This window comes from Pseudorca crassidens, chromosome 14 (assembly GCF_039906515.1).
Source record: "Pseudorca crassidens isolate mPseCra1 chromosome 14, mPseCra1.hap1, whole genome shotgun sequence".
Classification (NCBI taxonomy): Eukaryota; Metazoa; Chordata; class Mammalia; order Artiodactyla; family Delphinidae; genus Pseudorca; species Pseudorca crassidens.
In genome coordinates this window covers 60959699-60971952 of record NC_090309.1, presented here as the reverse complement: position 1 = coordinate 60971952, position 12254 = coordinate 60959699, and the positions used below count along the sequence as shown (strand labels likewise).

The window sequence follows — 12254 nt, the reverse complement described above, 5'->3', positions numbered from 1 at the left end:
CAATTCTATTTAACATAGTTTTGAAAGTTCTCACCAGTGCAGTAAGTCAAGTAAAAGAAATTAGAAGTATATAGATTGGAAATGGAAAGATAAACTGCCATTATTTGGAAATGGCATGCTACAGTATATAAAAAATCCTACTGAATCTACCAAAAGCTACTATAACTAATGAACCAATTTGCAATGTAGTAGGATATAATATCAGTATACAATAAAAAATTACATTTTTATACTGGCAACAAACAATTTGAAAATAAAATTAAAAAAACAATTCCACTCACAATAACATCAAAAGAATAAAATATTTACAGATAAATTTAACAAGTGAAGTACAAGACCTGTCCACTGAAAATTAAAACCTCGCTGAGAGTAATTGCATTAGATCTAAATAAAAGGAGAGAAATGCCATGGTCATGGATTGGAAAACTCAATAAGGCGTCAGTTCTCCATAAATTCATCTATAGAGTAAATTCAATCCCTATATAAAAAATAGGCTTCTTTTTGGGTAAAAATCAACAAGATTAATCTAAGATTTATATGAAAATACATGGGACCCAGAAGAGCCAAAACAACTTGGGATAAGAACAAACTTGGAAGACTTACATTACCTGACTTCAAATTTTATTATAGGGACTCCCTTGGTGGTGCAGTGGTTAAGAATCCACCTGCCAATGCAGGGGACATGAGTTCAATCCCTGGTCCGGGAAGATCCCACATGCTGCAGAGAAACTAAGCCCGTGTGCCACAACTACCAAGCCTGCGTGCCACAGCTACTGAAGCCTGCGTACCTAGAGCACATGCTCCGCAACTAGAGAAGCCACCGAAATGAATTTATTATAAAGTTATGGTAAATCAAGAGTATGGTATTGGCTTAAGGATAGACATATACATCAATGGAACAAAACAGAGTCAAGAAATAAACCGTTTGATCAATGATCAATTGATTTTGACAAAGATGCCAAGGCAGTTCAATGAGGAAAGAATATTTTTTTTCATCAAAAAATGTTAGGACAATTGGGATAATCAAAACAAAACAAAAATAAAAACCAAAAATCTTAGATAGCTACTTCACACAATATACCAAAATTAACTCAAAATGGATCACAGACCAAAATGTAAGAGCTAAAACTATACAACTTCTAGGAAAAAACATGGGAAAAAATCTTTGTAATCTCATTAAGCAAAGTTATCTAAGATATGACAACAAAAGCATGATCCATAAAGGAAAAAACTGATAAAGCAGAATTCATCAAAATTAAAATCTTTTGCTTTTCAAACAAAAAAAAAATTCCATTAAGAGAATGAAGACAAGCCACAGATGGAATAAAACATATTAGCAAATCATATATCTCATAAAAGATTTGTATCCAGAATACATAAAGCACTCATACAACTCAGTAGGAAGTCAAACAATCCAATTTAAAAATGGGCAAAAGATTTGAATAAACATTTCAGCAAAGAAGATGCACAAATGTTTAACAAGCACATGAAAGGATACTATTAGCCAAGGAAAATATAAATTAAAACTACAGTAATGGGACTTCCCTGGCGGTCCAGTGGTTAAGACTCTGCGCTTCCACTGCAGGGGGTGCAGTTTCGATCCCTGGATGGGGAACTAAAATCCCACAGGCCATGTGGCATGGCCAGTAAATAAATAAATAAGTAAAACCACAATAAGAAACCACTACATACCTACTAGAATGGCAAAAATCCACAAAACTGACAATATCAAGTATTGATAAGGATATGTACAAATTGGGACTCTTATATTAATGGTGGGAATGTAAAATGACCCAGGTCCCATTGCAAAACAATTTGGCAATGTCTTAAAAGTTAAATGTAGGAGAGAGGGAAGATGGCGGAAGAGTAAGACGCGGAGATCACCTTCCTCCCCACAGATACACCAGAAATACATCTACACGTGGAACTGCTCCTATAGAACACCTACTGAACGCTGGTAGAAGACCTCAGACCTCCCAAAAGGCAAGAAACTCCCCACGTACCTGGGTAGGGCAAAAGAAAAAAGGAAAAACAGAGACAAAAGAATAGGGACGGGACCTGCACCAGTGGGAGGGAGCTGTGAAGGAGGAAAGGTTTCCACACACTAGGAAGCCCCTTCACAGGCGGAGACTGCGGGTGGCGGAGGGGGGAAGCTTCAGAGCCGCAGAGGAGAGCACAGCAACAGGGGTGCGGAGGGCAAAGCGGAGAGATTCCCTCACAGAGGATCAGTGCCGACCGGCACTCACCAGCCCGAGAGGCTTGTCTGCTCACCCGCCGGGGTGGGCGGGGCTGGGAGATGAGGCTCCGGCTTTGGTTGGAGCACAGGGAGAGGACTGGGGTTGGTGGTGTGAACACAGCCTGCAGGGGGTTAGTGCACCACGGCTAGCCGGGAGGGAGTCCGGGGAAAAGACTGGATCTGCCGTGCCGAAGAGGCAAGAGAGTTTTTCTTGCCTCTTTGTTTCCTGGTGCGCAAGGGGAGGGGATTAAGAGTGCTGCTTAAAGGAGCTCCAGAGACGGGCGCAAACCGCGGCTAACAGCGCGGACCCCAGAGACGGGCATGAGACGCTAAGGCTGCTGCTGCTGCCACCAAGAAGCCTGTGTGCGAGCACAGGTCACTATCCACACCTCCCTTCCCGGGAGCCTGTGCAGCCCGCCACTGCAAGGGTCCTGGGATCCAGGGACAACTTGCCCGGGAGAACACATGGTGCGCCGCAGGCTGGTGCAACGTCCCGCCGGCCTCTGCCGCTGCAGGCTCGCCCCGCATCCGCACCCTTCCCTCCCCGCAAGCCTGAGTGAGCCAGAGCACCCGAGTCAGCTGCTCCTTTAACCCCGTCCTGTCTGAGCGAAGAACAGATGCCCTCTGGTGACCTACACGCAGAGGCGGGGCCAAATCCAAAGCTGAGCCCTGGGAGCTGTGCGAACAAAGAAAAGAAAAGGAAATCTCTCCCAGCAGCCTCAGAAGCAGCGGATTAAAGCTCAACAATCAACTAGATGTACCCTGCATCTGTGGAATACATGAATAGACAACGTATCATCCCAAATTGAGGAGGTGGACTTTGAGAGCAAGATTTATGATTTTTCCCCCTTTTCCTCTTTTTGTGAGTGTGTATGTGTATGCTTCTGTGTGATTTTGTCTCTATAGCTTTGCTTTCACCATTTGTCCTAGGGTTCTATCTGTTTGGTTTTTTTGTTTGTTTTTTTACTTAAAAAAATTTTTTTTTCTTAATTATTTTTTATTCTAATAACTTTATTTTATTTTATCTTACTTTATTTTCTTTCTTTCTTCCTTCCTTCCTTCCTTCCTTTCTTCCTTCCTTTCTTTCTTTCTTCAGCCAGGAGTCAGTGCTGTGCCTCTGAGGTGAGAGAGCCAATTTCAGGACACTGGTCCACAAGTGACTTCCCAGCTCCACATAATATCAAACGGCGAAAATCTCCCAGAGATCTCCATCTCAACACCAGTACCCAGCTTCACTCTAAGACCTGCAAGCTACAGTGCTGGACACCCTACGCCAAACAACTAGCAAGACTGGAACACAACCCCACCCATTAGCAGAGAGGCTGCCTAAAATCATAGTAAGGTCACAGACACCCCAAAACACACCACCAGACGTGGACCTGCCCACCAGAAAGACAAGATCCAGCCTCATCCACCACAACACAGGCACTAGTCCCCTCCACCAGGAAGCCTACACAACCCACTGAACCAACTTTAGCCACTGGGGACAGACACCAAAAACAACGGGAACTACGAACTTGCAGCCTGCAAAAAGGAGACCCCAAACACAGTAAGATAAGCAAAATGAGAAGACAGAAAAACACACAGCAGATGAAGGAGCAAGATAAAAAACCACCAGACACAACAAATGAAGAGGAAATAGGCAGTCTACCTGAAAAAGAATTCATAATAGTGATAGTAAAGATGATCCAAAATCTTGGAAACAGAATAGAGAAAATGCAAGAAACATTTAACAAGGACCTAGAAGAACTAAAGATGAAACAAGCAAGGATGAACAACACAATAAATGAAATTAAAAATACTCTAGATGGGATCAATAGCAGAATAACTGAGGCAGAAGAATGGATAAGTGACCTGGAAGATAAAATAGTGGAAATAACTACTGCAGAGCAGAATAAAGAAAAAAGAATGAAAAGAACTGAGGACAGTCTCAGAGACCTCTGGGACAACATTAAATGCACCAACATTCGAATTATAGGGGTTCCAGAAGAAGAAGAGAAAAAGAAAGGGACTGAGAAAATATATGAAGAGATTATAGTTGAAAACTTCCCTAATATGGGAAAGGAAATAGTTAATCAAGCCCAGGAAGCACAGAGTCCCATACAGGATAAATCCAAGGAGAAACACGCCAAGACACATATTAATCAAACTGTCAAAAATTAAATACAAAGAAAACATATTAAAAGCAGCAAGGGAAAAACAACAAACAACACACAAGGGAATCCCCATAAGGTTAACAGCTGATCTTTCAGCAGAAACTCTGCAAGCCAGAAGGGACTGGCAGGACATATTTAAAGGGATGAAGGAGAAAAACCTGCAACCAAGATTACTCTACCCAGCAAGGATCTCATTCAGATTTGATGGAGAAATTAAAACCTTTACAGATAAGCAAAAGCTGAGAGAGTTCAGCACCACCAAACCAACTTTACAACAAATGCTAAAGGAACTTCTCTAGGCAAGAAACACAAAAGAAGGAAAAGACCTACAATAACAAACCCAAAACAATTAAGAAAATGGGAATAGGAACATACATATCGATAATTACCTTATATGTAAATGGATTAAACGCTCCAACCAAAAGACACAGACTGGCTGAATGGATACAAAAACAAGACCCATATATATGCTGTCTACAAGAGACCCACTTCAAACCTAGAGACATATACAGACTGAAAGTAAGGGGATGGAAAAAGATATTCCATGCAAATGGAAACCAAAAGAAAGCTGGAGTAGCAATTCTCATATCAGACAAAATAGACTTTAAAATAAAGACTATTAGAAGAGACAAAGAAGGACACTACATTATGATCAAGGAATCGATCCAAGAAGAAGATATAACAGTTGTAAATATTTATGCACCCAACACAGGAGCACCTCAATACATAAGGCAAATACTAACAGCCATAAAAGGGGAAATCGACAGTAACACATTCATAATAGGGGACTTTAACACCCCACTTTCACCAATGGACAGATCAGCCAAAATGAAAATAAATAAGGAAACACAAGCTTTAAATGATACATTAAACAAGATGCACTTAATTGATATTTGTAGGACATTCCATCCAAAAACAACAGAATACACATTTTTCTCCAGTGCGCGTGGAACATTCTCCAGTATAGATCATATCTTGGGTCACAAATCAAGCCTTGGTAAATTTAAGAAAATTGAAATTGTATCAAGTATCTTTTCCGACCACAATGCTATGAGACTAGATATCAATTACAGGAAAAGATCTGCAAAAAATACAAACACATGGAGGCTAAACAATACACTACTTAATAATGAAGTTATCACTGAGGAAATCAAAGTGGAAATCAAAAACTACCTAGAAACAAATGACAATGGAGACACGATGACCCGAAACCTATGGGATGCAGCAAAAGCAGTTCTAAGAGGGAAGTTTATAGCAATACAATCCTACCTTAAGAAACAGGAAACATCTCGAATAAACAACCTAACCTTGCACCTAAAGCAATTAGAGAAAGAAGAACAAAAAAACCCCAAAGTTAGCAGAAGGAAAGAAATCATAAAGATCAGATCAGAAATAAATGAAAAAAGAAATGAAGGAAACGATAGCAAAGATCAATAAAACTAAAAGCTGGTTCTTTGAGAAGATAAACAAAATAGATAAACCATTAGCCAGACTCATCAAGAAAAAAAGGAAGAAGACTCAAATCAATAGAATTAGAAATGAAAAAGGAGAAGTAACAACTGACACTGCAGAAATACAAAAGATATGAGAGATTACTACAAGCAACTCTATGCCAATAAAATGGACAACCTGGAAGAAAGGGACAAATTCTTAGAAATGCACAACTTGCCAAGACTGAATCAGGAAGAAATAGAAAATATGAACAGACCAATCACAAGCACTGAAATTGAAACTGTGATTAAAAATCTTCCAACAAACAAAAGCCCAGGACCAGATGGCTTCACAGGCGAATTCTATCAAATATTTAGAGAAGAGCTACCACCTATCCTTCTCAAACTCTTCCAAAATATAGCAGAAGGAGGAACACTCCCAAACTCATTCTACGAGGCCACCATCACCCTGATACCAAAACCAGACAAGGATGTCACAAAGAAAGAAAACTACAGGCCAATATCACTGATGAACATAGATGCAAAAATCCTCAACAAAATACTAGCAAACAGAATCCAACAGCACATTAAAAGGATCATACACCATGATCAAGTGGGGTTTATTCCAGGAATGCAAGGATTCTTCAATATACGCAAATCCATCAACGTGATACACCACATTAACAAATTGAAGGATAAAAACCATATGATCATCTCAATAGATGCAGAGAAAGCTTTTGACAAAATTCAACACCCAATGATGATAAAAACCCTGCAGAAAGTAGGCATAGAGGGAACTTTCCTCAACATAATAAAGGCCATATATGACAAACCCACAGCCAACATCATCCTCAACAGTGAAAAATTGAAAGTATTTCCACTAAGATCAGGAACAAGACAAGGCTGCCCACTCTCACCACTCTTATTCAATATAATTTTGGAAGTTTTAGCCACAGCAATCAGAGAAGAAAAGGAAGTAAAAGGAATCCAAATCGGAAAAGAAGAAGTAAAGCTGTCACTCTTTGCAGATGACAGGATACTATACATAGAGAATCCTAAAGATGCTACAGAAAACTACTAGAGCTAATCAATGAATTTGGTAAAGTAGCAGGATACAAAATTAATGCACAGAAATCTCTGGCATTCCTATACACTAATGATGAAAAATCTGAAAGTGAAATCAAGAAAACACTCCCATTTACCACTGCAACAAAAAGAATAAAATATCTAGGAATAAACCTACCTAAGGAGACAAAAGACCTGTATGCAGAAAATTATAAGACACTGATGAAAGAAATTAAAGATGATACAAATAGATGGAGAGATATACCACGTTCTTGGATTGGAAGAATCAACATTGTGAAAATGACTGTACTATTCAAAGCAATCTACAGATTCAAATCAATCCCTATCAAACTACTAATGGGATTTTTCACAGAACTAGAACAAAAAATTTCACAATTTGTATGGAAACACAAAAGAACCCGAATAGCCAAAGCAATCTTGAGAACAAAAAACGGAGCTGGAGGAATCAGGCTCCCTGACTTCAGAACATACTACAAAGCTACAGTAATCAAGACAGTATGGTACTGGCACAAAAACAGAAATATAGATCAATGGAACAGCATAGAAAGCCCAGAGATAAACCCACGAATATATGGTCACCTTATCTTTGATAAAGGAGGCAGGAATGTACACTGGAGAAAGGACAGCCTCTTCAATAAGTGGTGTTGGGAAAACTGGACAGGTACATGTAAAAGTATGAGATTAGATCACTCCCTAACACCATACACAAAAATAAGCTCAAAATGGATTAAAGACCTAAATGTAAGGCCAGAAACTATCAAACTCTTAGAGGAAAACATAGGCAGAACACTCTATGACAGAAATCACAGCAAGATCCTTTTTGACCCACCTCCTAGAGAAATGGAAATAAAAACAAAAATAAACAAATGGGACCTAACGAAACTTCAAAGCTTTAGCACAGCAAAGGAAACCATAAACAAGACCAAAAGACAACCCTCAGAATGGGAGAAAATATTTGCAAATGAAGCAACTGACAAAGGATTAATCTCCAAAATTTACAAGCAGCTCGTGCAGCTCAATAACAAAAAAACAAACAACCCAATCCCAAAATGGGCAGAAGATCTAAATAGACATTTCTCCAAAGAAGATATACAGACTGCCAACAAACACATGAAAGAATGCTCAACATCATTAATCATTAGAGAAATGCAAATCAAAACTACAATGAGATATCATCTCACACCAGTCAGAATGGCCATCATCAAAAAATCTAGAAACAATAAATGCTGGAGAGGGTGTGGAGAAAAGGGAACACTCTTGACTGCTGGTGGGAATGTGAATTGGAGAACAGTATGGAGGTTCCTTAAAAAACTACAAATAGAACTACCATATGACCCAGCAATCCCACTACTGGGCATATACCCTGAGAAAACCAGAATTCAAAAAGAGTCATGTACCAAAATGTTCATTGCAGCTCTATTTACAATAGCCCAGAGATGGAAACAACCTAAGTGCCCATCATCGGATGAATGGATAAAGAAGATGTGGCACATATATACAATGGAATATTACTCAGCCATAAAAAGAAATGAAATTGCGTTATTTGTACTGAGGTGGATGGACCTAGAGTCTGTCATACAGAGTGAAGTAAGTCAGAAAGAGAAAGACAAATACAATATGCTAACACATATGTATGGAATATAAGAAAAAAAAATGTCATGAAGAACCTAGGGGTAAGACGGGAATAAAGACACAGACCTACTAGAGGATGGACTTGAGGATATGGGGAGGAGGAAGGGTGAGCTGTGACAAAGTGAGAGAGAGGCATGGACATATATACACTAACAAACGTAAGGTAGATAGCTAGTGGGAAGCAGCCGCATAGCACAGGGAGATCAGCTCAGTGCTTTGTGACCACTTGGATGGGAGGGATAGGGAGGGTGGGAGGGCGGGAGACGCAAGAGGGAGGAGATATGGGAACATATGTATATGTATAACTGATTCACTTTGTTATAGAGCAGAAACTAACACACCATTGTAAAGCAATTATACTCCAATAAAGATGTAAAAAAAAATGTTAAATGTAAACAGCAATTCTACTGTTCGGTATCTATCTAGGAAAAATTAAAAAATATGTCTGCACAAAGACATGTTTGCAAATATATATCAATATATATATTTTTTGGCCCGGTGGCTTGCGGGATCTTAGTTCTACCAGGGATTGAACCCGGGCCCCAAAAGTGAAAGTGCTGAGTCCTGAACACTGAACTGCTAGGGAATTCCGAAAATATTTATAGTATCATTATTCATAAGAGCCCCAAACTGAAAGCAAACCAATGTCCATCAACTGATGAATGACTATCCATTCAATGAAATACTATTCAGCAATAGAAAGGAACAAAGAAACTAACACAACATTGTAAATCAATTATACTCCAATAAAAATTAAAAAAAAATAGAAAGGAACCAAGTACTGATACATGCTATAATGTGATAAACATAAAAAAATATATATATATATAATGCTATCTGAGAAAAATCACACACACAAAAAAACACATATTATGTGATTCCATTTACATGTAATTTCTAGAAGAGTCAAATGAGCCACTGAGGACAGGATCTCCTCTGTGATATTTCTGCCAAAAATGCAAAACCTGAATATAATTATGAGGAAACAGTAGACAAAGCCAAATCGAGGACCACTCTACAAATAACTGGTCTGTGTTCTTAACAAATGAAAGACAAATGTCAAAGTACTGTTCCAGACTGAACAGTACTGAAGAGATGTGAAAATGCAATGTAATGTGGATCTGGGGTTTGATCCTGGAATGGGGAAAAAAAGAGCTATAAAGCAGCATACTGGGATAACTGGCAAAACCTAAATATTGACTGTGGATCAGATATCAAATTTCCTGATTTTGGTAATCTTTACTGTGGTTATGTAAGTGTCCTAATTCTTAGGAAATATACACTGAACTATTTAAGGATAAAGGGACATGATGTCTGCAACTTACCCTCAAACGGTAGAGAAAAATTAATATGCATATATATGTGTGTGTATATATATATATATATACACCCAGAGAGAGATAGAAAGGAAACGAGCAAAATGTAAACAATTAATGAATGTAAATGTATGGGAGTTAATTGTATTATGCTTGCAGTTTTGAAATTATTATATCAAAAGAGAGCTATTTTAAAAACCTATAGTGGGACTAAAGTTTCGAATCACTTTTTTTTTTTTTTGGTACGCGGGCCTCTCACTGTTGTGGCCTCTCCCGTTGCGGAGCATAGGCTCCGGACGCGCAGGCTCAGTGGCCATGGCTCACGGGCCCAGCCGCTCTGCGGCATGTGGGATCTTCCCGGACCGGGGCACGAACCCGTGTCCCCTGCATTGGCAGGCGGACTCTCAACCACTGCGCCACCAGGGAAGCCCCTCAAATCACTTTTTTTTCAGCATATTTCAATTAAAACAAAAACATCTTTCTCAGTCATCAGTATAATCGTCCTTCCTCAAAAATGGCTATGGCCTCTACTGCCACAGAATAAAGTTCAAACTGTAGTATGATATTTACAGTCCTTTCCACCCTGGTCCCAATGGACCTTTCCCTCAGTGCTTCTCAGATTCTTCCCCAAACACTTTCAAGTCTCTAAGTCTCTACGTATACCAACCGCTGCTTGGAAAGTTTGACCTCTAAATCCTCTTGATCTTTTGCAGTTCAAGTCAAGTGTTTTTTCTGCTTAGCCCTCCCCAACCCCCAAAGGCAAGCTCTTTCTCTCCACACATACTGAGTTAAGTTCCCCGACTCCTTTTTTACACATTATTTATTACACCTGATGTGCCTTGTTTGCCCACTGTCTGGCACATAGTAGGTGCTCAACCTGTCTGTTGTAATCCTACCATAATTTTATTCTCTAACCTTTCCACTAAATATGTCTTTCTTCTTTAAGCAAAGGCAGTAATACATTTTGATTGTTAAAATAGTACCTGGTCAGGAAATCAAGATGACACAGTGAGATAGCTACTTGCAGGGAATAGATGAAAATGTTAAAAAAAAAAAAAGAAAATATTTTTCCTAATCATTAGTCACCTTCAGTCTGAACCTATGTACCTCTTGGCTGCAGGGCTTCCTGACTTCAGAAGTTACCAAATATTTGAGTATTAAGTTAACGAAGTTCTGTGTACAAAGGCAAAAGCAGGTATAGACTTGGGCTGATTGGTGAATATAGGAAGATAGATAAAATAGATAATTGAGTGGATTATTAAATTGTTTGAAAATTTTCTATTTAACTTCCTTAGTCTTGAGGATTTGCAAAAGGATGCACATAGAAACCGAGAAAACACTTGAAGGCAGATTATTTTCCACAATTGTATCACAAAAGCAGGTCATGAGGGCTCTAGCCAGCCTTTAAAGAACACGCTGAGAGAAAAAAAAACAAAATTAAGAAACGGAGAGGAAATGGGGTGAAAAAACACATTAATTTCCTAATCTAAAAGTTTAGAGGAAACTTGTGTAAATAGTGGCGTTAGGAATGAGGGGGGCGGTAAGGAGACCTTTTCAAGACCAGGCCAGACCAGTTACAGATTCTACAGGCTACAAGTCAGTCTGCTATGTTGTTATTATTGTTTCCAGCACAACCAAACATGCAATTATATTTAATAAAATTGACCAGGAAAATGGGCTATAAAACCATTCTGCATCTGTTTTATAAACATAATACTGAATCGCAGAACTTCAAAAGTACACACACGTGTTTATAAACTTGTCCTAGTGATAGTACAATAGGATTAACTAAAAGCATCCCCAGAAAATCAAAGCCCATATAATTTACATAATCCAAGAAACTAATTTTGTTTAAAAGCCTCACATTTCATGTGAACACATAACGGATCTGGACGTCTGGCATAAGCCACTTGATTTTCAGGCCTCTAAACTAGTCTTGACTCTACATTTAATGACAGTGCAGCTTCTCTGCCACACAGTGGTCTCCCAAAGCGCAGCCGCTCCGCTCCCCAGGGGCCCGCATCGGGTGGGTCGTGCGGCCAGCGGGAGTCACTGTCACCTCTAGCCCCCTCCCCCCCACCCCTGCCTGTCCCTCCAGAGGCCGTCGAACTGCAAGGCTGCCCCGCTCCCCTTCTCTCAGGGAACTTTCCCTTCTCTGGAAGCCTCCACCCAGACTCCACTTCTCTCTCCATCACCCCCGGCGCCGACCCTCCTCACAGCCGGACCCCGCCCGCCGGCCGCCGCACTTACGGCGAGGACAAGGCGACGGCGACGCAGTCTCGAGCAGCCCCCTCAGCCCGACTCCAGCGCGGGACGCAGTGCGCAGGAAGCGCCCCCGGGCGCAGCGACTCCCGTGCGCCACCGCCGCGGCGTCTCCCTGGCAACCGGACGCTCAGGC

At 40.1% G+C, this 12254-nt stretch overlaps 1 protein-coding gene across 1 annotated transcript in view; it reads right to left on the bottom strand.

Annotated features, from left to right (window-relative positions):
- Positions 1 to 12254, bottom strand: part of CDKL4 (cyclin dependent kinase like 4) — a 55598-nt gene extending 43344 nt beyond the window's left edge. The window contains exon 1 of the mRNA XM_067703200.1: positions 12107 to 12254. The gene's annotated coding sequence lies outside the window, so the exon portion shown is untranslated. The remainder of the gene's footprint in view (positions 1 to 12106) is intronic.